This window comes from Anomaloglossus baeobatrachus, chromosome 6 (assembly GCF_048569485.1).
Source record: "Anomaloglossus baeobatrachus isolate aAnoBae1 chromosome 6, aAnoBae1.hap1, whole genome shotgun sequence".
Lineage (NCBI taxonomy): Eukaryota > Metazoa > Chordata > Amphibia > Anura > Aromobatidae > Anomaloglossus > Anomaloglossus baeobatrachus.
Genome location: NC_134358.1, coordinates 176069859 through 176097578, shown reverse-complemented (window position 1 = coordinate 176097578; position 27720 = coordinate 176069859). Strand labels below are relative to the sequence as shown.

General features: G+C 45.2%; 1 protein-coding gene across 2 annotated transcripts in view; it reads right to left on the bottom strand.

The window, feature by feature from the left end:
• Window positions 1-27720, bottom strand: part of ARHGAP28 (Rho GTPase activating protein 28) — a 230082-nt gene that overhangs the window by 110863 nt on the left and 91499 nt on the right. Inside the window, exon 1 of one of the 2 annotated variants that reach the window (XM_075316394.1) lies at window positions 9757-9894. The exons of the other annotated variant lie outside the window; for it this stretch is intronic. The gene's annotated coding sequence lies outside the window, so the exon portion shown is untranslated. Of the gene's footprint in view, window positions 1-9756; window positions 9895-27720 lie in introns of those variants that run through there. 2 annotated transcript variants of the gene reach the window in all.

Here is a 27720-nt window from a genome sequence, read left to right as displayed (position 1 = left end):
CACACTAGCGTATAGCTTCAGAAGCAATATATTAATGACACTCGGTTAAGACTTTGCTGGCAGCATGAGCCGAGTGTCATTATACCGTGATCAGATTCTCTCAGATCCCAATAAAATACATTTAAGTTTTTGGGTGTAACATGAAAACATGTGGAAAAGTTGATATTTTTTCAAGACACTGTACAGATGTCACAAAAGCAAAAAAATTGTCTCCTTTTTATGTGGACTATCAGTCCTCAAACAAGAAAAGGACAAGCGAAAAGGCACATTGATTGTAATGGATCCGTGATCTATCCGTAAAAATAATGGGTAGCACAAGTACCAGAAGAAACTGACATGGGAAACCAGAATTTCCCTCAAAGACTTCCCTGGAATTACAAATCTCCTGTGAAAACGGAAGGCAGGTCAGCTCGACATAGTATAATGTAAAGCAAGGCAATGTGAGGACATGAGAAGTGTTCAACTGAGATAACATAAATGTAAGTATTTACACTTATCTCTAGACATATTCTGGCTTCTATAAACAAGTATACATTATTTTCTTTCCTTTCCTTAAAAGGGGTTTTCCTACGAACAATGTTCATTTTAATAAATAGGTCTTGGAATAATACCACAGGTCTACAAAAAATTCAAGTACCAAGCTTTTTTTAATGAATTTAGAGTATTTTGAGGGTGCAGAATTCAAAAATCCTATTACTTTTGCTGAATTGGTTCTAGTATTTTAAATAATGGACATCCATTAAAATAATTCTTTCCCACAATGCGACTTGAGTGTAATAACAAATGTAATAGCTTTTGGTCAGTTTTTTTACTCTTTATCAGTGTCTTTGGTAATGAAATATACCATATAATTATGTAGTATTTCATTTAGTAGGCCTACAATGTTAAAAAAGAGACTTTTTGAAGCCAGAATTCTACTGTGAATTTGCTGAGGAAAGAGGTCGACTACAGTAAACGTTTATCAACCCAGTCTTGGTTTATACCTAAAACTTTCTGTCTCAATAAGTATATAAATACATGTAAAAATTATGACTTTATCAAGAAGAGTCTGAATAAACAGTCCATAAATATTCTGCTACATCTGTGGAGAGTACATGGTTGAAAAATAAAGGAGAGATATCATATACTTTGTGCATCAAGTATCTTTGGCTTATTTTGGAGTACAGCTTGGAGACCAGGATAAGTCTTGGGCGGGCTTTGCACGTTGCGACATCGCAAGCTGATGCTGCGATGTCGCACGCGATAGTCCCCGCCCCTGTCGCAGGTACGATATCGTGTGATAGCTGGCGTAGCAAAAATTATTGCTATGCCAGCTTCACATGCACTCACCCGCCCTGCGACCGTCGCTCTGGCCGGCGACCCGCCTCCTTCCTAAGGGGGCGGGTCGTGCGGTGTCATAGCGACGTCATACGGCAGGCGGCCAATAGCGGCGGAGGGGCACAGATGAGCAGGATGTAAATGTGAAGCCCCACAAGTGTTGTGTCGGTGCATTACCTTCAGGGACTCCACGTGGATGGAACAGTCTGGTCACAGGTAGGAAACCTTCTTTTAGGATTGTCGTGACGCCACTCTCAGAATTGCGGGAAGACCGCCACTGCAGATTAAGGGAGGCCTTGGGCTGATGGTGGGTGCAGTCAGTTGTAATAGCCTCCTGAGAGTGAGGCAAGCCCCAGGGCCCTGTGTAGGTGTGTGGAACCACAAGGCGCAGAATAACTCAACACAAGCAGAATGTCTTTCAGGGGTTTTACTCACTGTTGATGGCAGGGTGAGTAACCCGGGCGTAGCTGGGATGAACCAGGCTGGAACCAGGTATCCTTCAGGCTGACTTATGATGGTGACTACCGACTCGCCTTCCTTAGCCCTTAGTGGTTTGGGGTAACCCCGACTTTTAGTCCCTATGGGGGTCACCCAGGGAAGTTGCTGAAGCCTCTCTCCCCTTCAGTTGCCGTTTGCTTGTCGCCTGGACCAGATCACTCCAGCTGCTTGCCTCCTGTGAACTATGGGCCCTAACTGTGGCTACGTGGCTGCGGCTTTTGGGTGTTGTGGTGTGGGCTTTGAGGGCCCCACACCGGCAGGTTTAGCAAGGAAAGGTGGATCTATCCCCGCTCCGGGATCTGCCGCCCGTTTGGGCCTGGTACTCCCTAGCAGTCTCCTTACTTCCCACTCCGTGCTCTCTCTTTAGCTGAAGATGGATTTCGGGTAGCACTCCTAGGTGACCGTTCTCCCCCGTCGGTAGCCACTGCGCGGGCGCTGTTAGACTGCAACAGCCCCAGGGGTCTGCTCTCCTCGGAGCTCCCTGGACTCTGCACTAAACCGGCTCACTGCTCCTCCTCTCCTGTTCTTGCCTACGCCACCTAGCAACCAGGCTCTCTTACCACACCCCTTGAGTGGAGATGGAGGCTTTTGGCCCCCTCCACTATTCCAGTGGAGGTGAAGGCTTTGCCCCCTCCTGGGATCCCCAGGGGTCCTCCCAAAGGTACATGTGTGAGACCTGATCACTATGCGCCTGTGTAGTCACACCTCGGTCAGCCTTCTGGATTACCTGTATTGTACTGTCCCCAGCATGGGTGCAGTACTCAGTGGTGCCTGACCAGGTCAGGGGCGCCACATTCCCCCTTAGTTATCACCAGCACGTCCTCGGGCTGCAAGACAACATTTTAAAATGCATAAAACAGTAAAAACATGGTAAAACATTTAAAACCACCAGGTACCATACATCACCACCCTCCACCCACAAGTCCGTTAACCCACCCAAACCCTTTCAGGAGGCAGGTCACCGGTCCTTTTGGTAACCAGGTCTGGGCCATCCGTTTCCCCAGACCTTTCCTCCAATCTGCCTCTCCTGTTGGCCGCGCCTTCAGCCACTTCTGGCAGGATGTAGAGGCGGCTTTCATGGTCTGGTGGTCTTCAGGGCATACCTGGCCTGGTGAAGCCGCGCCTTCAGCCACTTCTGGCAGGATCCAGAGGCGGCCTTCACAGTTGGTGCTGACCAGGTACCCTCTTTGTGGTGGAGAGCCAGGCCCCATAAACAGGCATGCTCTCTGGTTGCAGGTGAGCCAAGGCCCTATATACGGACGTGCTCCCTGGTTGCAGACGAGCCAAGCCCCTAAACAGGCTGACTCTGGTGGTGGTGGTGCCCTCTGGTGTAACTATTTACACTGCGAGAGTTTGTGGCTATAGCCAGTTCATAGCCTTAAGGTTCATTTCTCACATTAGTTTATGTGGGCACATCTCTTAAACAGTAACGTTGCAAACTTTCAAACTGGTCAAAACAGTAACTTGTTGTACTTCTTACTTTATGCAGATTCCTCCTCACCAGGGCTTGGGCCTGTAGGGCTGCGGCACCTGCTGCTTTCTCGGTCTTTTTCATCGTCCGTGGTGGTCTCATCGGTGGGTTCTTTGTCGGTTCTTTCTCTATCTTTCCTTTCTTCCTCTGTGTCTGTTTCTTTTTCTTTAGGACATGGTGTAACATCTAGCGCATACCAGCCTCTTTCTCCTTGATGCATGGTAAACTGCACTGTGTCTCCCATCCTTAGGTTCCTTCCAGGATGTCCTCTGGGCAAATGAGCTCTAACGTCTCTTCTGTTGACAAAAATGCCTTCTTTCATACCAGGTGCTACTATGAAGCCGTATCCTGATTTTAGGCTAAAATCTTCCACTACTCCTCGACAAAGGGGTCCTCTGACCTGGGCTTTGGCTCTTCTCAGGAACCGTTTCTCCTCTAGGTCTCTGGCCGTTATTTCATCTCTCTGCTCTGGGGACTGCGGTGCAGGGAAAGACTGGGTTCTGTTACGGCGCCGTGTCTTGCGGGCTGGATTCTGCGAGGTACAGCTTACAAGCTCCCAGGTGAGGCTTTTGGGCAGATCTTCTTCAGCAGAGGGTATCGGGTCTTCTTCGTCCCAGCGGGAGTATGGCAACATCTCTGGCTCGGGGTATGAATCCACTGCTGATGGCTCCGGAGTCAGCTCCTCAGCCTTCTGGCCTCCCCTCCCCCTTAGTTCTTCTGAACACTCCTGTCGTGGCAGTGCTGGGGATGGACTTTCATCAGCAGGCCCGGGCGGGGGACTCTTTGGCGTGGTTGCTGCAGAAGTCGCCTTGGGGGTATGCGGAGGGAGCAGATACCGGTCCACCATCTCCTGTGGGAACTGGGCCTCTAAGTCAGCCTTCAGCTTCCAGTATTCGGGGTCCGCACCTATCAGGGACTTCCTAGCAGGGACTTCTTTAGACTGGGGAGCGGTGTCTGCTCTGGCCTTGCAGGCCGGGGTAAACAATGGTACGTCTGTCTTGTCTTGGCGGGCCGCGCCCTGTATGGCGGCGGCCTGGTCTTGGCGGGCCGCGCCCGGCATGGCGGCGGCCTGGTCTTTGCGGGCCGCGCCTGGCATGGCGGCGGCCTGGATCAGCGTCGCTGTTGCAGCTGGCGTCTTAGCGGGCTTCGCTACTATGGCCGGTTCTTGGCGGGCCGGGCAGGGCATCGCTGCGGCGGCCTGGATCGGCGTCGCTGTCGCGATGGGATCTTTGCAGGCTGGGCTGGGCGTCGCTGCAGCGATCTGGGCTTGGCGGGCCGCACCTGACGTGGCGGCGGCCTGGTTCAGCACCTCACTTGCGGCGCGGACGAGCGTTGCTGCTGCGGTGGGGTCTCGGCGGGCCGGGCCTAGCATGGCGGCGGCCTGGGTCAGCGTCACACCTGCGGCGCGGATGAGGGTCGCGGTGGCAGCCGGTTCTCTACGGGCCGAGCAGGGCATTGCTGCGGCGGCCTGGGCTTGGCGGGCCGCACCTGGCGTGGCTGCGGCCTGGTTCGGCGTCGCCGCGCCGGGCGCCTCTTCAGGGACCGCGGGCGTGGCAGCAGGGATCGGGGCACTCGCGCTGGCAGGGGCAACACTGGACTCACCCATCGTTGGCAGCATCGGGGTCTGAGTCGTCACCGTCCGGTCTGGCACTCGGCGCGCGGCTCTCCCCTCATAGGCCTGAACCGCCGCGGTCATTTCCAGAAACTCCGCACGTCCCTCTCTGATCTGCCTTCCGACCCTGGCCTCCAGTTGATCGCAGAACTCGGCAAGCTCCCGACACCACCAGGCAGTGGAGCCTGGCTCTGGGTCTCTGTGTTCAGACGCCATCTCCTCTAGCAGCAGGCTTCTGGCTCCCTTTCTGTCCCGACGTCTCTGAACGCTTCCGCTCTCTTCACTGGCGAGGTCAGGACTCTGCAGGGGATCTCTGGGTAGCCACACCTCTTCATGGGCGGTAACTTCTTCCAGCGCGGGCTGCTGTTGTTTTTCAGCGCGATTTTCATGGTGGCAATATGGCGGCGCTTCCAATTTTTCAAGCGGACCGCCCAGGCACATGGTCACCTGTCTGGACAGGTCTAGTCCTTATCCTGTTCGTGACGCCAGATGTGAAGCCCCACAAGTGTTGTGTCGGTGCATTACCTTCAGGGACTCCACGTGGATGGAACAGTCTGGTCACAGGTAGGAAACCTTTTTTTAGGATTGTCGTGACGCCACTCTCAGAATTGCGGGAAGACCGCCACTGCAGATTAAGGGAGGCCTTGGGCTGATGGTGGGTGCAGTCAGTTGTAATAGCCTCCTGAGAGTGAGGCAAGCCCCAGGGCCCTGTGTAGGTGTGTGGAACCACAAGGCGCAGAATAACTCAACACAAGCAGAATGTCTTTCAGGGGTTTTACTCACTGTTGATGGCAGGGTGAGTAACCCGGGCGTAGCTGGGATGAACCAGGCTGGAACCAGGTATCCTTCAGGCTGACTTATGATGGTGACTACCGACTCGCCTTCCTTAGCCCTTAGTGGTTTGGGGTAACCCCGACTTTTAGTCCCTATGGGGGTCACCCAGGGAAGTTGCTGAAGCCTCTCTCCCCTTCAGTTGCCGTTTGCTTGTCGCCTGGACCAGATCACTCCAGCTGCTTGCCTCCTGTGAACTATGGGCCCTAACTGTGGCTACGTGGCTGCGGCTTTTGGGTGTTGTGGTGTGGGCTTTGAGGGCCCCACACCGGCAGGTTTAGCAAGGAAAGGTGGATCTATCCCCGCTCCGGGATCTGCCGCCCGTTTGGGCCTGGTACTCCCTAGCAGTCTCCTTACTTCCCACTCCGTGCTCTCTCTTTAGCTGAAGATGGATTTCGGGTAGCACTCCTAGGTGACCGTTCTCCCCCGTCGGTAGCCACTGCGCGGGCGCTGTTAGACTGCAACAGCCCCAGGGGTCTGCTCTCCTCGGAGCTCCCTGGACTCTGCACTAAACCGGCTCACTGCTCCTCCTCTCCTGTTCTTGCCTACGCCACCTAGCAACCAGGCTCTCTTACCACACCCCTTGAGTGGAGATGGAGGCTTTTGGCCCCCTCCACTATTCCAGTGGAGGTGAAGGCTTTGCCCCCTCCTGGGATCCCCAGGGGTCCTCCCAAAGGTACATGTGTGAGACCTGATCACTATGCGCCTGTGTAGTCACACCTCGGTCAGCCTTCTGGATTACCTGTATTGTACTGTCCCCAGCATGGGTGCAGTACTCAGTGGTGCCTGACCAGGTCAGGGGCGCCACATAAACATCCCGCCCACCTCCTTCCTTCCGCATATCCTACGGAAGCCGCGGTGACGCCGGTAGATGTTCCTCGCTCCTGCGGCTCCCAGCGATGTGTGCTGCCGCACGAACGAGGAACAACATCGGACCGTCGCATCAGCGTAATTATGGATTACGCCGACGCTGCACCGATGATACGATTACGACGATTTTGCGCTCGTTAATCGTATCATCTAGGCTTTACACAGTACGATGTCGCATGCGATGCCGGATGTGCGTCACTTTCAATTTGACCCCACCGACATCGCACCTGCGATGTCGTAGTGTGCAAAGCCGCCCTTGGGCTTCAAATATGGTTTACAAAACTTGTGTGGAGTATCTACAACAGTGGATAAATGGTCAAAGAAAAAGTGTTAACTTTGGGGTGCAAAGAGCATGGAGAGAACCGAATAACCACCATAATGATTGTTTTTTTGAGTTGTAAAGATTAATTAAAAGGATTAAATCATTACAAGAAAGCTCGGTGAAAGTATCCTGATTTGGAATCAGCAAGACAACCTATTACACATCTCAATGATGTTCCCATACCAGTTTTTACCAAACTACCAGACCATCTCCTGTCAGACTCTGATGAGAGGCAGGAACAGGAGTGTATGGCAGGTAGTAGCAGTGGAAGTGAATTTAAGAGAAGTTCTTTGAGGCCTCTATCATTAAGCCAAAAAGAACTCCAAAAGAGGATTCGAGTGGCTCCTATGAAGCTCTAGTGAACGCTATGCCCAAGAGAGTTAAGGCTGTGCTTGAAAATAATGGTGGACACAAAATATTGATCATTTGGGCACAATTTGGCCATTTTCACCTAGGTGTGAACTCATCATCAACGTCATAGAATCTCCTCAGTAACAACTGCCATCTCCTATCTCAGTAATGGGAAAGTCTTCACTGAAAACAAGTCATAAAAAAAATAAATCCTAAACGTGTGTAATTTGCAAATCATCTGCATTTAGAATTGGGAGGTAATCACTGTACTTTATTAAAATATCTTGTTGCACTGACATAATCATGGCCTAGAGCATTAATAGGACAGGAACCTGTGAGCATGTGCAGTGGGAAGCTCTGCTGCTGTGACCCGCAGATAGCATGACAATACATGGTAATGGGTTATCTCCAGGTCACAGCAGCAGAGCTTCCCACTGCCTATTATTCCCAGTGAGTACAAAGCATTTATAGAAGAAATACACTTTATTTACTTGGCTTACATGTACAAATGTTTGGGATCTTCCAAATCTCCACTGAGCTTATTATCAGCATAGGGGACTTCCTGGTTTACAAGACAATACACAGGGCAGGTAGTGACGGGAGTTTGTGTCTTAAAGAGAACCCATAGAAAATGTTATCTAGCGTAGGGGAATGGAAATTAACGACAGAATTTGTAGGATTCCATTTAGTTTGCTTAATACAGTAAGATGTATTATGTTTTCATTGAACCATAAAACAAAACTTGTGTTAAAATTCTAAATTAAAGGTGTTGTCTCAAGAACAAAGTTCATTTTAATCAATAGATCTTGGAATAATAATAATTTCTACAACTGGATGTGTTTAAAAAAAATGTTCCTGTGCTGAGATAATCTTATATATGTGTTATTGCTATGTACTGTGTAATGGCTGTGTCTGACCGTACAGGGGCATGGTCTGATCATACCACATCTTTGTGGTAAAACTTTTTTTTTTTCATTTAAAAAGGCAGGAAAATGTTTTACCTTACATAATCAGCTGCGATCCCAGGCTGTGCTAGTTCTATACTTTGTTTTGCATCCTCCCCTGCCCAGGAGATGTGGTATGAACAGACCATGTCCCTATACAGTCAGACACGGCCATTACACAGTACACAGCAGGGACACATATATAAGATTATCTCAGCACAGGAAGATATTTTTAAAACACATCTAATTGTGGAAATTATTATTATTCTAAGATCTATTGATTAAAATGAACTTTAAAATGATCTTTGTTTGTGGCAAAACTCCTTTAAGACAATAATATTAAAACAAAAATGTTCAATATATATATATATATATATATATATATATATATATCTACCTGGTTGAACATACATCCTACATAAGCCCATCTGTACTTGTATTGGAATATTTTGAGTATTCAAATTTGTGCGGGTAGAAGGATCTCAACCTATCCTAAGACACTCATGTATTGCACACTGTGTTTTGGAAGAAGACTCTGTTAAAGATTCTGTCATATTTACCATTAAAAAAAAGAGCGTAGCATACACCACAGGTTTTTTCGAGTAACATTATTGACCCCATGATGAATTATTGTGGGCCCATTATATAGGATCTGTCAGTCACTATTGGTGCCTATCATACGACTCATATGACAATATCTTGTCAAACACAATTGACAAATGCAGACATGAACATACAGTAGAATTACCTCTAGATGGGTGCAGGATGCAGTTAAAGGTGAACAGGCATTTATTATCAAACATTAAAATGTATTTTTTTTAACAAAGGCGTTCTTGTAAGGGAAAAGTATTGTAGCAAAAAAAGACAAAAAAAAATTAAGCTGAAAACTGTACAATGTACTGACAGGGATATATATATATATATATATATATATATATATACATATATATATATATATATATATATATATATATATATATATATATATATATATTGTTGTTGGAATCAGTTTAACATTTGCCTTTTATGTAATGCCAAAAAGTATGCCAATGCCCAAAAATAACCTCCCTGCCCAAACTAATCATACCCAGTTTTTTATGATAATACCCATCACATATTAGACAAGTTAGTCAAATGTTATCTACATCCTATGTCCTAAGGATGGTGAAACACCCTCTGATATCTCCTGGTGATAGTGAACACACCTTCACAAGCTCTGAGATCTGAGAACAGATCAGTTCATAATGTATTTTTATATAATCCAAGCAATAAGGGGATCTAAGTTAAAGTCCAAAGAAACGGTTTACAAGGAGTGGAGGATATGTATGGCATTACTTGCAGAACAATGAGAACTTCACTGCCTGGTAAACAATACTGAGGTCCCGTCTCTACTATTTAAGGAGTTCCAGACAGTAACACAGCTGTAGCATTTTCCTGTTTGTGACAAAGCTTTTATCCACTTCCTAAAATCCTAATTAGCAGGTTACAGACCCTCTTTTTCAACAGTGTCTAAAGAATAAAAAAAATAAGAAGCATATACCTTCAGTCCATGTGAGCACAACAAAGGAATATATCACCACCTTCATACGCAGCAGTGTCTTGGCCGGCACTCGTCCGGGTCACAATCCCTTTGTAGTGCATGAAGGAGAATCTTTTCTCTCTACTCTGCACAGTGACCATCCCGATCTGGCTGCAAAGCAATGGAGAATAACATCGCTGAACTTTTTTTTTTTTTTTTTTTGCTTGAGGGGAGTTGACGTGGATGGCAGCCAACAGAGAAGATATCTACAAAATTACTGTACTCCAAAGTAAATTTGAGTAATGAAATACAACACCACAGCAATGCAAAATACCACAATATGTATTTCATTGGTTCTCAGAAACAAATGATGAATGTTGCTTACTAATTGTTAAAGGTACTTTCACATGTTGGTATTTTAGTCTGTATATTGCGTCAGTTGGTGTATGCCAAAACCAAGAGTGAAGGATGGCTTTGTAAAGATAGGGTTAAAGCCACGCTGTTGTGCTAAAAGTCTATGCAGGTATAAAGATGGTGATTTATTTCTCTACGCGTTTTGGAGAACACTTTCTCTTTCTTTCCTAAAGGAGGAAAAAGTGTTCTCTGAAACGTGTAGAGAAATAAATCCCCATCTATATTCCTGGATTGTCTTTTATCATGGTAGCATGACATTGAACCTGTTGTCACGGGGGTGTATGGCTGGAACAAGGGCTCCTAGGCTGTCCGTTAAGACTGGGGCCCCTGTGCTGTTGCTTATCTCGAGTCTAGACTTGAGGCTCAGGCTCGAGCCTTCAACGTGGCCCTGTCTCCTGTCCAATCCCTGATATTACTTCACCCCACAAATGGAGTGGGCTGGAAACCCAGTAACCAACACCCCACAAATAGTCACAGGCAAGGGTAAACGAAAACTCGTGCACAATGCACTCAAACGCATAGGAGGGACAATATGTGAACTGGGGAGAAACGCAAAAGGGGTAGGAACTAACTACACAACTGGATGACTCACACACCACGCTGAACCGCAAACTGAAGATCACCATACAATTGGATAGCAACAGGATCCAGGAAGCAAAGGAGCTATATCTGACACTCAGCTCCAGAATTCAGAAGCTATAAAGGCTGGAATGGTGATCATCAGCTTGGGCTACTAGCAGCTGATCATAGGCCAGAAGAAATTAACTCACGCTGTACTGGAGAGCAGTGAAGCCCAAACCAGTTGACGCCAATGACAGGCTGTGCAACTAAAGAAACCCAGGCAGTTTGTTGGACTCTGCAGTGTGAATAGAGTCTGATGTCGCCATGACACCCAGCGAGTGCAATGCAGAAAACCACACAACATCTGTCTTTACAACGCCATCTTTTGCCTCCACGTGGGGCTGCAGCAAGCCCTGTATTTTATGCGACTGCATTTGGTTGTAACTTATGAAGTAAGCCTTCCTAGTATCTTCACTTTATATACCTCCTGATAATACTCTTTGTTGCACTTCATTGTCTTCCTAGACTTTTCATAATTAAAAACCAAGAGTAGGAACCTACGTAGAGGAAAGCTATATCATGACAGTTACTAATATACTTTTATTTTATTCTTTAAATTCTATAAATCTGCCCCTATTGGAGTCCTGTAAGCTTTTTTTTGTGTTGGGATTGACATCGTAGCCAGCTTCCGTGATCAGTGCTGTGACTGGTTGACTGGACCATTTTAATAGCCAAAGCCAACTCGCTCCTATGTCAAAGCTCATGGCAAAACATAACTATGTTCTGATGAAGATTCTTCGAGAACATTGTGTTAACAATTCAGTATAACTCGATGTTATGAGGATGAGTTTTAGAACTCTTTAAAATCTCAGCAGTGCATCTACATTATATTAAGTATGCACAGAAATAGGACTTTAAGGTGAAGTGAAGGCCCAAACACATTGGAATAAATTTGGACCAATATGCCAATCTAATGTGTATCCGGTGACAGATGTCTAGAGAGAGATGGATTGGACATGTTAAACTACAATACTCAATCATTTTTTATTCCTAGGAGATAGATAACCTGCTATTGGAAGGGTCAAGCAGGAACTTCTCCCCTTGGCTCAATGAAAACACATGCATGCTTAGCCAAGGTGAGTGTGCATGAACATGAGTGAGTCAGGAGAGATAGTCGCCGGTCTTTGTATAAGTATGCCAAAGATCATCTAGAGGAAACCTAATAAGCCTAATTTCCATTTAAAATTGGAGCTATCCAGGAGTCTGATGTTCTAATTTTGGCATAAAGTAAGTTATAAAGATATAAAAGATAATAAACATTGGACAAAACCATTCGCTATGAGGCCTTTATGGTAGGTTCACAAAAAAAGTAGAAAAAATTGCCAAATAACCTTGCTGGAGTGACACATCTGAAGTGGAAGATATTTATCAAAAGTACAAACTGAACACTGCACTATACACAAATAAACCCTTCTATACCAGAAAGTCAGCATACTTCTAACATGGCCCATTCAACCAGACCTGCAGCAGTACCAACCAAAACAACCTCTGTTATGGCCCTCGAATATCTTTTTGTAAAGAACTTCACGCTTTCTCATAGTATTACGCGGAAAAGACAATGACCTATTGTTGCGTTAGGGTTATATTCACTTCTATCGTGCGATTTATTCAGTGATATGTTTTTATAATACACAAGATGATAAGACATTAATTTCTACAAAATCAGACAAACAATGGACATGATGCTGTATAAATAGAAGCTGGGTTTTACATTTATCGCAAACAATGCACGGCTTAGGCTAAAAATGAACAGTGAAATCTGCCAAATAACAATAAACAGGTTATAAAGAAAGCAAATATTATGTCAAAGCCAGGCATGGTGAAGGTCACAAGCGGAAAAGTGAAATCTCCATGGAAAGCCCTCGGCTGCAAAGGGATTTTATACATTTATATATTGTATAGAGGGATGACATGAAAGACCACATGCAGTGCTCCAACTTTATAGAAAAGATTAAAGAAGCATCGCCAAAACTTGTATTGTTACCTAGACCTGTCTAAATGTGTATATAGTATAGTATAAGGGCATTACTAGACTTAGCAATCACTGTCTTCTCCAGGTTCCACTTTGGTCCACTACTCAGTCACAAGACCTATTGTTTTACATGTGAGCCAAGAAGTCACTTTTATATTTTAGGTCTATGTTGCTCAGAACAAAGTTCCATAGACTTACGTTCTAAAAGTCACTTTTGGGTTACAGATAAACTCCTTTGTGATCTGGTCACGTGAGTGAGAAAAGGATGCGAGCAGCGCTGGAAAAAGAGGAAGACGATCTGGCGCCTCCTGTATCCTTGCAATTGTCATCCTCCTTCTCTGTTTTGGGTGGATGACACGTTCTGTCATCCACACAGTGCCCTCCATTGCACACGCATTCCTCGCTACCATATTGAGGGCAGAGCAGGTATTGTAATGCGCAGGCACGTGGAAGGGTTAAAGAACGCCCGCGCATGTGCACTACAATAATGAACAGAGAACAATGCTCATGCAAAGGTGCACTACGGAGGACACTGTGGATGATGTATGATGTGTTATCCACATGAAGCAGGGACTAGAATAGAATGATTTTGGTTTTGCTGAAAAGTATTTATATGTCCTGTTTAAAACAAGTTTGTATAATCTAATAAAATATATTTTAATTTTAGTTTAATTTCATGTAAAATACTGTAGTTATGTAACTGTTATTTGGTCCTGGTATAACGGGAACAATAATTTAGGGTGGAAACAGCAATATTTCACTATGTAAAAATGTTCACCCAACAATTCCCATACAGAATTATTTCATGCTTGTAATATGCTCATCAACCTACGCCCTCTTATCTTTGGATGAAGCTGATGTTAAAAATTGAAATGCTTTATCATGTTATTATGTTATTTTGCTCTAACACGATCTACAGGATCTGAGAGCCATGTCTTCAGATAACATAATTCTGCATTACCCTGTTCTATCTTATAAGAAGGATTAAAAAGAAGGGATTTTAATATGTAAAACTGAATTAGAAAACAAATAACAAATATTTTGCCATTAGAAAAAGGATATTTTTTTGAATAACAGCAAAGGATCCACAGTAGATGGATTATAGACCATCATCTTTTCATCAATATATAGTACAATGACAATGTAAGTGAAAATCTTGCATTGCACTTGGACAAATGTTAATCAATGAGGGAGAGCAGATGGTCAGCTTTTTTCTCATCCAGATGTAAATATAGAGAAATTACAGGCTTCACCACAAATGCTGGAGGTGCTAAAGGGATCAGAAAACATACAGTAAAGCGAATCCCAGCACTCAAATTGAAGACGAGAGGGGAATTATGCAAAAGTGAATTTATTGGCTAGTACACTGCAAAAGGAACCTAACCAGAGCAACGGCACCAACGTTTCGGCATAAAGCCTTTTTCAAGGTCGTTGCATCACTGGTCAGAATATGGAAATGCGGGTCTCGGAGGACAACCGGAGGATTGCAAATAATGGTAAGGTTCCACACGTTTTTGCAGAGTATGCTCATGGATGAAGGGGTGACAGGATCACAGTGTGAGGTGAGAGGACGCCTGCAGTGGAGGTCCGGGATTAGCATCAGTGGCAGGGAGACAGGCTGCAGCGGCGGTTCCTTTTGCAGTGTACTAGCCAATAAATTCACTTTTGCATAATTCCCCTCTCTTTTTCTCATCCAGATTCTGGATGAGCGAAAAGTCGCAGCATGCTGCGATAGACACGTTTCTCGCTGACAATAGGTACGAGTGAAACATCGGACTGCATTCAGATGACATCTGAGTGCAGTGTGATAATCACATCAGCTGACAAAGGAGGAGATGGGGAGATTAATTCTTCCCTCTCATCTGCAGCTGTGATCCGATTGCAAGATCCGGTCACAGTTGCATGACACTCAGCTCACGCTTGCAACTGAGCAGGAGCAGAGGGTTATTAGCATATCACATCCAATGCTCTCACATCAGATGCCATACGATTGTGTAAATCCAGCTCAAAACACAGTACAGGGGTCAATTTTTCATATATAGTTTTTCTCTGTAAGCTTCACTCCTGGCTTTGGCAAACACTGAGGCAAAAATACTGATGTGTGAAGGAGGCCTTAGGTTGTGCAACCATGCTGCCTTTTTAGTGAGTTTTTGACGCTACGCAATTTTGTTACATCAAAAACGCAGCATCTTAAGGCCGCTTTACACGCTGCGACATCACTCAAGCGATCTCGTTGGGGTCACAGAATTTGTGACGCACATCCGGTCGCTTTAGCGATGCCATTGCGTGTGACACCTTTGAGCGATTTTGCATCGTTGCATCATTCCATTCTCGAATATCGTTGCTGCAGCAGTAACAAAGTTGTTCCTCATTCCTGCAGCAGCACACATCGGTACGTGTGACACCGCAGGAACGAGGAACCTCTCCTTACCTGCCTTCCGCCCGCAATGCGGAATGAAGGAGGTGGGCGGGATGTTCGTCCCGCTCATCTCCGCCCCTGCTCTTCTATTGGGCGGCGGTTCAGTGACGCAGCTGTGACGTCGCTGTGACGCTGAACGAACCGCCCCCTTAGAAAGGAGGTGTTTCGCCAGTCACAGCGACGTCGCAGGGAAGGTAAGTAGTGTGACGGGTCTGGGCGATGTTGTGTGCCACGGGCAGCGATTTTTCCATGTCGCACGACCGATGGGGGTGGGTACCCACGCTAGCGATATCGGTCACGATATCGCAGTGTGTAAAGCGGCCTTTACTGTGCCAACAAAATAGAAGGAATTTATAGAAATCTCCTATTTTCTACGCAGCGTAAAGTGATCTGTGGTGCATGTCTCACCACGATAAAATTTATGGGCAGATTTTACTTTTCTCATAGACTTGCATCAGTAGTGCAAAATACACAGTTAGAAAAATGCATATGACTTTTTAGTGCGTTTCTGCTGCGGAAAGGTATAAAAATTGCATGTAATCCATACATGGATCAATAATGTTTTGTCAAAGCCAGGAACCAGGGAGCAACAAAAGCAAAGCTGCTCTGCTTAAGGCCTCTGCCACACTCACGTGAAAATCATGCACGTGCCGCGAGACACGTATTTTCTCCGGCGCGTGTCACACGGGACCGCACTACATCCGTGTGGTACGGGTGCGGGCCGTGTGACACCCATGCTGCCGGAGAAGAACGGACATGTCAGCGTGTTGGAAAACACACACATGTACAAACGGACACGGACACACGTTCCGTGTGGTTTTACGTGTGTGTGCCTGCTACCATAGGGTAGCATTAGTGTATGTGTCTCCGTGCCGCCGGTACGTGCAAAAACGTACCAAACACATACCGGCGGCATGGATGTGTGTCGAAGGCCTAAAACATGAAAATACGAAAAAGACAAAAAACACAATCAAAAACACGTTAAAAAAAAGCATGTATAGAAAAACACAAGTAACACAATTTACATAATAGGTGCAGAAATGGTGCAAAAATTCTGCAACATCAAAATCTCACCCAAAGCTCATGATGGGAACGTACTATATATATAGTAAATGAAATTCTTCACAAGAGATAGACTGAATAATATATCTACAGCAGTTATTAATGGTTGACACTGCAGCTCTATTCAACACATAGCCAAGGGCAAATCTTAGGGACCGGCAAGGTACGTGCCATGATTGTTAATAAGACACTCCTTGAGCTAGGGTTTAGGTTAGAGGGCACCAACCTTAAGGGGGCTTTACACGCTACGATATCGTTAATGTTTTATCGTCGGGGTCACGTTGTTAGTGACACACATCCGGCGTCATTAACGATATCGCAGCGTGTGACTCTTACCAGCGACCTTAAGCGACCTCAAAAATGGTGAAAATCATTCACCATGGAGAGGTCGTCCCAAAACCAAAAATCGGTAATGGTTGATTATCGATGTGGTTCGTCGCTCCTGTGGCAGCACACATCGCTGTGTGTGACACCGCAGGAGCGAGGACCGTCTCCTTAGGCTGCTTTCACACCTCCGGTTTTAGCAGAGCTGGCCAATCCGGCTCTAAAACCTATGCAACGGATGCGGCGACAAAACCGCATCCTTTGCATAAGTTTTTTACATGCGGCCCGTCCGATTTTTGTCGCTTGCGGAACGCTACTGAGCATGTGCAGTGGAAAAATACGCATGCGGTGGCCGGATGCGGTGTTTGCTGCAGGACGCTGCATGCGGCGTCCATAGGCATGCATTGCAAATCACGCCGCATCGGTCGGATGTGGCGCAATGCGTTTTATTTTGTCGGACAAAAAAACGTGCCAGGCAACGTTCCATCCGGCCGCCGCATCGGCTAAATCTACCGTATGCGGCAAAAAATGGACGGAACGCAAGCCCATGCGGCACAATACGGCACTAATGTAAGTTTATGCAAAAAAAACGCAACCGGCGGCAAAAAAAAACGGTTGCGTTTTTTCTGCAAAGCACCGGATTGTGCCGCACAGGAAAAACCAGATGTGTGAAAGCAGCCTTACCTGCCGCCGGCCGCAATGCGGAAGTAAAGAGGTGGGCGGGATGTTACGTCCTGCTCATTTCCGCCCCTCCGCTTTGATTGGCCGGCCGCTTTGTGACGTCGCGGTGACGTCGCTGTGATGCCGAACGTCCCTCCCCCTTGAGGGAAGGATTGTTCGGCAGTCACAGCGACGACGCCGACCAGGTAAGTGCGTGTGACGCTGCTGTAGCGATAATGTTTGCTACGGCAGCGATCACACGAAAACGCATGCACAACGGGGGCGGGTGTTTTTGCGTACGATATCGCTAGCAACAGTTTTAGAGGGTGCGTTCTTTTCCACACTGCACAGAACGCAACGTGCGCACATACCCTTATATGCAGTCCTGACAATGCTCCAAGAACCAAGCATTGTCTGATTTGATAAAAACTAAGATACAGACTAACAATGTACAAGTTTCCTGTATATAAATGTGAACGAGTGCAAATAATTACCTTGAATTTATAAAATACATTGATGAAAATATATAAAATACATTGATGAAACTGAACTGAAAACATTATCATAAAAGAGGTTACGATCACAATCTTTTTGATGGCCCCTAAAAGTAGTACATAATGGCATTGGGCAGATTTTTATTTATTCTATTCACTTATATAGCGCCATTACTTCCACAGCCCTTTACAGTCATGATCAATACTGTCCCCATTGGGGCTCACAATCTAAATTCCCTATTAGTATTTCTTTGGATGTGTGGGAGGAAACCGGAGATCCCAAAGGAAACCCATGCAAACACAGGGAGAAGATACAGACTCCTTGCAGATGTCCATAGTGGGATTTGAACCCAGACCCCAGTGCTGCAGTGCTAACCAATGAGCCAAAGTGCTGCCCTAGATGTGGATTACTATAGGATGCCCAGGAACATAAACAATTTGGAATTAACCAAATTTGCTATTATAAGGGCATTGGTTAATGTACTATACTCCTGAAATCTCCACTGGTAAATCCCAGAGCATTGTGATGTTACTGCTGACTACCGGCTAAATAAAACCACTAACCACAGCAGTACACCTCCTCTGGTATAGCAATCATAAAAGGTGCAAGCTACAATGGCTCTTATTAACACCTGTTCAAAGCTTTGATGTGGTGTCTTCGAGGATTTGCTTGTTTCTCACAGAAGGCAACAATACTTCATTATTCTCCATCATGTGGCATTGAATCATTCATTGAAACTGTGGCAGAATATACACGGGTCAGGCACAACATTAAAACTACAGACAGGAGACGTGAGCACCATTAATTATCTTTTAATAATGGCGCCTTTCAAGAGATGCAAAATATTAGGCTTCAAAAGCTCTACTATGCTACAAAAAGGATTCAGCATGAATTATTTCTTCATTCTAATTCCTGGGCAGTGGGTTGTTCCCATAGGATATTATTAAGAGTTGGACAGAACCTCCAGCCTCAATGTGTCAAACCCCCATATGTGTTCTACTGACAGTCATATATGTACCTTCACTGGTACAAGGAAAGTGGGCCAGATGTATCAGTACCATCTCATCAAGACACTGTAAATTTGATTAGAAAGTCTTAAAAGGAGCCAAAATTATCATCAATGTTCATGTTGCTGGATAAATCCTGTGCATAGCCTGTCTAGTCTAGTTTACACTACCTAGCTTTCCTTAATTTTGTGCTAAACAAATGCTACGTTTATTGGCACACACGAAGGAGGAGATATATCCAGATTCCAAGTCCAAGTGTTTCTATAAAACTAATCCCTTTAATAGATATGCATTAAAAAATTCTTCCAGTGGTTTAAAATCAAGTGAACATAGCGGTATATAGACAGTACACGTTTCGGACGTTCTATCCATAGACTGAGACTACGGATGGAACGTCCAAAACATGTACTATCTATTTACTGCTATGTTCACTTGATTTTAAACCACTTGAAATATTTTTTTATGCATATCTATTAAATGGATTAGTTTTATAGCAATACTTGGACTTGGAATCTAAATTTTTCTCCTCCTTCGTTGTTGCAGTCTGGCCGACTAGAAAACCTGTCCGTGCACCGTCCTAGGTTTGTGGTTTCCTTTTGGATCAGATGAGCTGGTTGAATTTTTTCTTTTTCTCATTTTTTGGCACACAGTATTGCACGTTGGGCCAAGGGTCTTTCTTCTGCAAAGCCACATCCCTTTGTCAGACAAGGCGCAGTAAATGGCTAAAACACATGAGAAATATGATGCAAATAATAAAGACATATTTTTGGCATTACACAAGAATTCTGGAACATTAGTCTCCCTCACCGTCACTAAAAAGGACTGCCCACTTGACCATTAAACCTAGACGTTTTGTGTATTCAGTTTAATAAACCTCCACCACTGTCAGTCAATAATTCGGATCACCTATTTTACTGCTCAAGTCTCATGGTTGGCCTAAGCCAAGGATTGGCCGCTGTCTAATATGTTTTGGAGCGTTTGCAACTCTCCCTCAACAGATGATGTTGAGAGAGAGAAAAATCTGGCACATTGAATTACTAACAGCTGATCCTTTTGTTCTCTGGGAGATGACTCTGGCAACAGCTCTTTAATAGACAAAACAGGGACAGACAGCCAAACCTATGTAGGGAGGGGTTGGGGAAGATCTAATGGAGGGCTTTAGACGAGATTCAGCAGGGATTTTAAATAAAATGCAAGTTATATTGAAATATTTTATCACTAAACTGGATAGCAATCAGCTCTCTCTGCTCTTTTAGTGGCGACACCCTGATGAAGGCCACATGCCGAAATGCGCGTCGAGACTTGGCGCACCAGCAAGAGGAGATGCCACTAGGTATTATATGTATCCTTTTGTTCATTTTGACACTGTCTTTTTTACCACTATACTTTGAATGAGCTGTATCTTTATTCTGTGTTTTATTTTCACTGATATTGGATTGACTCACATCCGTGATTTATTTATCCAATATACCAGTGTTATATGATATCTGTTTATTACTATCTTCTTTGAGGCTGCATATGTTCATTTCTTCCCCTGCCATGCTGCTTTTCTTTCAATCACTTTTTTCCACCTTGTATTTTAATTAACTCTAATAAATACTGTATTTATATTTTAGTCTTGGCTGTATGTTTTGTTTTTTCCCATTTGTGTTTTCAATTGTTCGGAAACAGTAAGGCCAATAATCAGTGTTTGCAGCGTTTTGGATGTAGCGTGTTTTCACTATGTCCAAAACGCTGCATTGTACAGTACAAGCATAGTGGATGGGATTTCTAGATTCCCTGTGCTTGTTTTTCCTGCAGCAAACACTGACCTGCGATGCGGATCTCCAAGCCGCAGCATGTCAATTGTTTGCTGCGGATTTGCATGCGTTCCCCATAGGGAGAACACAAGCGAGAGACCGCAGCGCAGTGAACCCTGATCGTGTGTATGAGCAGCTGCGGTCTCCCATATTCTCCTGCGGAGGAGACTCGCGGCCCTGCAGTTCAGGACCCGCTGCATCCGGAACATAGTGAGTTATGATCGTGGGCACATATCCTATAGGTGCGTGCCCACAATCAGGGTAGGCAGCGTTTTGGAAGTTCCGTGTTTTCACTGCGTCCAAAATGCTGCATTCTGCAGTACAAGCGAAGGGGATGGGATTTATAGAAATCACATGCATGCTGGGCTTCTTTTCTCCGCATCGTAAACTGAAATGAGGAGTGGCTTTTTGATTGTTTTCCACAGGGAGAACAAAGACAAAGTCCGCAACGTCCCGAACCCTGATCATGGGCACGGGCAGCTACAGTCTCCTGCGGACAACACTCTTGGCCCTGCAGGAGAGGACATGCTGCGTCCAGTGTGTCCTGATTGTGTGCACCACCCTAAAGCCTGCTTTACACCTTACAATTAGGTGTGCGATCTCGTATGCGATGTGACACGCCCAGGTCGCATATGCGATTGAATGAGATTGCACGTAGGTCGTTCATTTGCTGTCACACGTGCGTTAGTAGTCTATGTTAAATTGATCAATTTTGTGTGCGATCCTTTAGATCATGTGTTCCGTGACGTATGCATTGGGCACCTTTTTTTTTTTTTTTATTTATTGACTTGCCAAGCGTGTGTAATGTGTAGGGATGCGTTTTTACTATGTCATCTGCCATTCAGCTCTGCTACATGGCCGCTGACAGCAGCCACAGACAGCCATGTAGCAGAGCTGAATGGCAGATGACAGCAGACACAGACAGAGACGCACTGTCAGAATGAACTCGGGTGAACCTCACCCGACTTAACGGTCATGCTGCGGCTCTGTCTGTGTCGCGTCCTGATTAGCGGACTCACCGCAAATGAAGACAGCCGCGCGATCAGCTGAGCTGTCACTGAGGTTACCCGCTGTCACTGGATCCAGCGGTGGATGCAGCGGTGACAGCGGGTAACCTCAGTGACAGCTCAGCTGATCGCGCGGCTGTCTTCATTTTTTGTTGGAGGTGACCGGAGCGGCGGTGTCTGCTGCAGCTCCGGTCACCTCCATGCAGCAGCGCTGGAAGCGACGCTGGAGCATCCTGGATTACGCCGGACAAGGAGGGCTTTTTGGGGCTAATTAAAGTGGTGAACCAGGGTATATGTTTGTGTTTTTTATTTCTAATAAAGGATTTTTCGGGTGTGTGTGTTTATTTACTGTAATTTACAGATTAATCATGGAGGGTGTCTCATAGACGCCTGACATGATTAATCTAGGACTTATTGGCAGCTATGGGCTGCCAATAACTCCTTATTACCCCGATTTGCCAACGCACCAGGGCAAATCGGGAAGAGCCGGGTACAGTCCCAGAACTGCCGCATGTAATGTATGCGGCAATTCTGGGCGGCTGTTGGCTGATATTGTTAGGCTGGGGGGCTCCCCATAACGTGGAGCTCCCCATCCTGAGAATACCAGCCTTCAGCCGTATGGCTTTATCTGGCTGGTTTTAAAATTGGGGGGTCCCGCACGCCGTTTTTTTAAATTATTTAATTATTTATTTCACTGCACAGTATAGACACGCCCACCGGCTGCTGTGATTGGGTGCAGTGTGACACCTGTCACTCAGCGTGGGGGCATGTCTCACTGTAACCAATCATAGGTGCCGGTGGGCGGGGAAAGCAGGGAATACGAGATTGTTTAATGGGCGGCCGGCTTTTTCAAAACAGTAAAAGCCGCAGGACCAGTGTGAATGCCGTGCAGAGCCGGGGATCGGTGAGTATATGAGAGAGGGGGTAGTAAGAGGGATAGACTGACATGGACAGAGAGAGAGGGACAGAGATAGTGACGGACTGACAGAGATTAGTGAATGACAGACATTGTGAGGCGCTTCAGAACGCAGCTTTTCAGCTGCGCTCTGAAGCGGACCTTTTATTAAGCTGCGGTGCAGAGCGCACACCTGCGCACATAGCATCAGACACCAAAATCATATGAGGGATGTCACACGTTTCAATTGACTAGGTTCATACAACAAAACGTCCAATGTATGAGGAATAAACGACGTGTATGCGATCACCGTATTTTCGTTCAATCTTGATTGCACGTAGGTTTCACACGCAAATACGTCACGAACGATGCCGGATGTGCGTCACTTACAACTTGACCCCGACGACGGATTGAAAGATCTATTGAAGCGTGTAAACCAGGCTTAACAGTTAGATACAGTGAGTGAAGTAAGTATTGAAGAAGTCAACAATTTTCTAAGTTTCTTATGTGATACCATTTTATAGGCCATCAGTTGAACCAGCTGATTTTTTTTTCACTAAGTGGCAGGATTGCTTTTTACTGATAGATTTCTGCTGGTGTGATGACTTTTCATAGCTTTTTGCACTTGTCTTTCTTCATGTGTTCAATACTTTTTCAATACTTTGTGTCATTTCTCATTATTATTACACATAATTTATGGACATCTATGGTTCAATTTCTGTGTGGATTGGATGGGTTATTACCAACATTTGGCAACATATTCCCATCAATAGCACCTTTAGAAATATATTTACTTAGAATATTGGTGATGTATTCAATACTTATTTCAGCTGCTGTATATTTAGATATATACTGTGCCTTGAAATAGTATTCATAAGGCGCGTTTCCACAATTTTTCACATTACAACCACAAACTTTTCATTTAGACAACCATGTATCATTTCCATCACACTTCCTGATTACTTTCTATTTTGGTATATCATATACAATCTCAATAAAATACATTTAAGTTTGTGGGTGTTACGTGGAAAAATTAGGAAACGTTCACGGGGTATGAATAATATATTCAGGGCACTGTATGAAGGAATGTAAAAAGAATTGCAGCAACACTGACGTTTTAGGGCCTGTGCACATTTGGACACTTTTTTTCTGCGCAGCTTTGTCACAAAACCTGAAGGATTTCCTTGTCCCAGGAAAGTGCATGAGATTCCATGAAGTCTGGATATTTTTTGCTTGCAGATTTGCAGCGGAATTAAATCCACAGCATATCAATTCTTTCAGTGTTCTTGTTGCAGATTTCACTGATACTAATGAATGGGAAATAGCTGCACCAAAAACACGTTAAAAACTCATCAAAAACACACTTATTTTATGCAGCATTTTTCCTGCCACGAGATATAAAAAATTGTGCACCAAACATGTGCACATAGGGGCATCTACACTGCAGTATTATCGCGAATGAGACTTCCTAAGAACACTCTTTATTCAATAATTGAGCAGTGTAAACAGGTTGCCGATCAACCAACAAACAAACAAATGCTCTTTATTGGGTGAAATGATCTTTTCGCTGGCTTAAAAGATCATCATTTTCGGCAGCACATTGTCCCTGGCAGATGTGTATCAATTTGCAGTCATTTAGTGCCGCAAATTTCAAAATGCAACAGCCCCCTTGGTGTGAAAAGCTGATCTTATTCTTGCCTTCTACAATGGCCCTAAGGCCTCTTTCACACGTCCGTGAAAATCATGCACGATTTTCACGGACGTGTCAAAGGTGCATTTTGCCCTCCGTGAGCCGTGTTTATGGTACACGTGTGTTCTCCGTGTGTTATCCGTGATAACACACGGAGAACGGGGACTTTCTGCTCACCTGTCCCTGGCGTAGCTGTCCATGGTGCTGATCTTCGGTCTCCGGTCCTGCCAACTCCACGTTGCTGCTGCTTCCGGCTGCAGTGAAGTGAATATGCAATTAGCATAATGAGCGGCGGTCGGAAGCAAGTGACAGCAGCGGCAGAGAAAGCAGGGCTGGAGAAGGTGAGTAAAGTTTTGTTATTTTTTTCTCAGACACGTGTGTTTTCTCCGGTGTGTGTCACATGGAACACCTCCGTGTGGTCCGTATGCGGGCCGTGTGACACCCGTGATGCCGGAGAAAAACGGACATGTCTACGTGTGGAGCACACGGGCACACGTATGCTCCACACGTACACACGGTCCATGGCAGAACACGCATGTGAGCGCAGACCCATTGATTTTAATGGATCTACGTGTGCCCGTGTCTCCAGTATGTGAGGAAACGGACCAAACACGTACCAGAGACACAGACGTGTGAAAGAGGCCTAAATGGCATCTATGAGCAAATACTTCACTTTATATCATCTGATTTCAATCTCATCTATGTGAGGTCTGGATTTTGATTTATTGAGCCTCTTTTATTCTCTGTTTGAATGGCCTCAACTCCCACGAAATATAACATGACACCAATATGATTTTTCTTGGGGCATCAGCCCTAAACAGAGGCATACATAGAAATCATGGGACCCAATAGCAGAATTTGTAATTGCCCCCCCCCCTCGCTCTGCACATCTTAGCACAGCGGCATGCAGTAGTGATGTAATCACGCCCTGCTGTGCTGAGACCTCAGGGCGCAGATGCAGTGGGGGGAATGATGAGACAGGGAGCGCTCTGCTTCCTCTCTCATCATTGCTTTCAACTGTATCGGCATTGCAAATTGAAACTGCAATACTGGGTGGGGGGACTCGGGTGCAGTGCCGGCACTGGCACCAGGCACCCTTGACTCACGGGCCCCATAGCAGCAGCATATTCTGCTATGGGGCCTGTGAGACCTAACTAGTAGAGATGATTGAATCTTTTAAAATTTGAATTTGCCAAGTTCTGCAAATTTTCCCAAAAATTCGATATTAAGCAGTTAATTTATCCATTAATTTCAAGTGTTCCAATTGCCCTGAAATAATGTGCACAACACTCTGAGGTCTCCTAGTACTGTATCCAACCTTCTTCAATCTCTTTAACATAAATACAGCATTAATAATCTCAAAGTGTCCCCACCATAGAATCGGATAGTAATCCAGTTGTAACAAACAGCCCACTTAACAATTCTGTGCACTGACAGACATTTCATGTTTTTATGTAATTCAAAAAACTCCACAAGTTATTTCTTTTAAATATTTATGATCAGACAGATCACTCTGTGCAGAACTCTGATTCAAACTGACGGTGTCGCTGTCAGAGGTAATATCTCTCTGCTGTGACTAAGATGAGTAATGTGCCATTTATTCAATAGAAAAATAAAGGTAAATTTGTGGCTTGAATTTGGTACTACTGTTCTCTGGACAGCTGATGCCAGTAAAAAAACATTCTGCCAGCAGGTGGAAATTTGGTGCTGAAATCTGGTCCAGACTATTTCAGCACCAATTGTGCACCTCCTGGCAAAAAAACGTGGCAAAAATCGCAACAAAAACAGTGGAAACCTCTCCCCCCAGAAAAAAAGACTATTTCAGCACCAATTGTGCACCTCCTGGCAAAAAAACGTGGCAAAAATCGCAACAAAAACAGTGGAACCCTCCCCCCCCAGAAAAAAACCTGGAAAAAAAAATGCAAATCTGCATGTATTGGCCAAAAAAATGAAATTTTCTGCTAGGAGAAGCAGGTCTGTGAACTCAGTGACCTCCACCTGATGTCAGGTTACCTGCGATCACAGGTGAAGGACCGTGGGAACCTCCAGCTGTGACTGAAAATGACTTGAGTGACGTCACTGCTCATTGCGCAGCTCATTCATTCTCATTCATTCTCTGGAGCTCACAGCGAGCGGTTGTGCTCTATGGCTGCTCGTTGTGATATTCAGATGTAGCAAAGCTGATTATTCATGGGACCTCTTGTGGATTTGCGGTTGTGCTCTATGGCTGCTCGTTGTGATATTCAGATGTAGCAAAGCTGAATATTCATGGGACCTCTTGTGGATTACGCTGGACCTGCAGGGTCTTGGGGGTTAAAGTGGTGAAGGAGGGTGATTTTTTGTATATTTTTTTTCAAAATAAAAGATTTTTCTCTCTATCTGTAAAACCTTTGCGGTTTTCATATTTTTAACTTATATGCCTTAATAACATTTTTTTTGATTTTTGATATAAAATAATTTTTGGTACTGGATTCCGTTTTTTCCTGCCCCTTTCCTCCTTTCATTGACTTGCTGTTGGTTCTAGACTGGGCTATGCTGGAGGATCCGTGTACCGCAAATTTTTCCGGGGACTATGTAAGTGGGGACTTATCCTGGTAAGCTTAAAATACTTTTTTCTGTTCTGTCTGTCTGTGCCTATTTAATTTCATGTACAGGTTAATGATGGAGGTATCTCATAGAGGCATGTGCCATCACTGACCTAGGGTTTAGTAGCAGCTGTGCGCTGTTATTAACCCCTCATTACCCTGATTGCCACCGCTCCATAGCAACGGGAGGTGTCGGCATATCACCGGGATTGTCACATCTAATAGATGAGAATAAAAGCCCCCAGCTGGCTTTATCTTTGCTGGGGATAAAAATTAGGGGGGAACGGACGTCTTTTTTTAAAATTATTTATCTAAATGAAAAGAAAAAAGCCGCATGCGATTTCTCTTAGGCCGGAGTCACACTTGCGAGGGACCCGCACGAGTCTTGCAGCGCATCACCGACACAGCCGCGCACACTTCTGACAGGAGTGTGCATGTGTTTCTAGGTACATGCATGGTCATGGTCAAAGAGCGCAGGGTGTGTCGGCTGATGTCATGCCAGACTAGAACGAGTCTGACAGTGCATCACTGGCACATCCGTGCACACTCCTGACAGGAACGTGCATGTGTTTCTGAAACACATGCACACTCACCATACTGACCCGCAGACACTTGCACTGCTTTCCCCGCCCACCGGTTGTCCAGCCACATGTGATTGGTTGCAGTCAGCTGACACTTAGGGTGGGGGCACATCTAACTGCAACCAATTACATGCGCCGGTGGGCGGGCAAAACAATGAATATTAAATTGTCGGCTCCGGAAGGGAAAAGTGTGACCCGGAAGGAGTTTGGTACCATGACACAACCTGGGTGAGTATACCGCACACGCTCCTACCCACCTTACCCTTCCACCAATATTTTTAATCTCCGGATCCTGGTCCCCATTGACTTATATGGGCACCGGATTCCAGAGCGGATCAGACTTTTTTTTAATTGAGCAGTTACTTGCTGGTCCCGGTTTTTGGCTAGTTTGATCAGCTCTACTTTTAACAATCTTTGACAGCCAAGTAACTCAATCCTTGCCAAAAAGGATGTA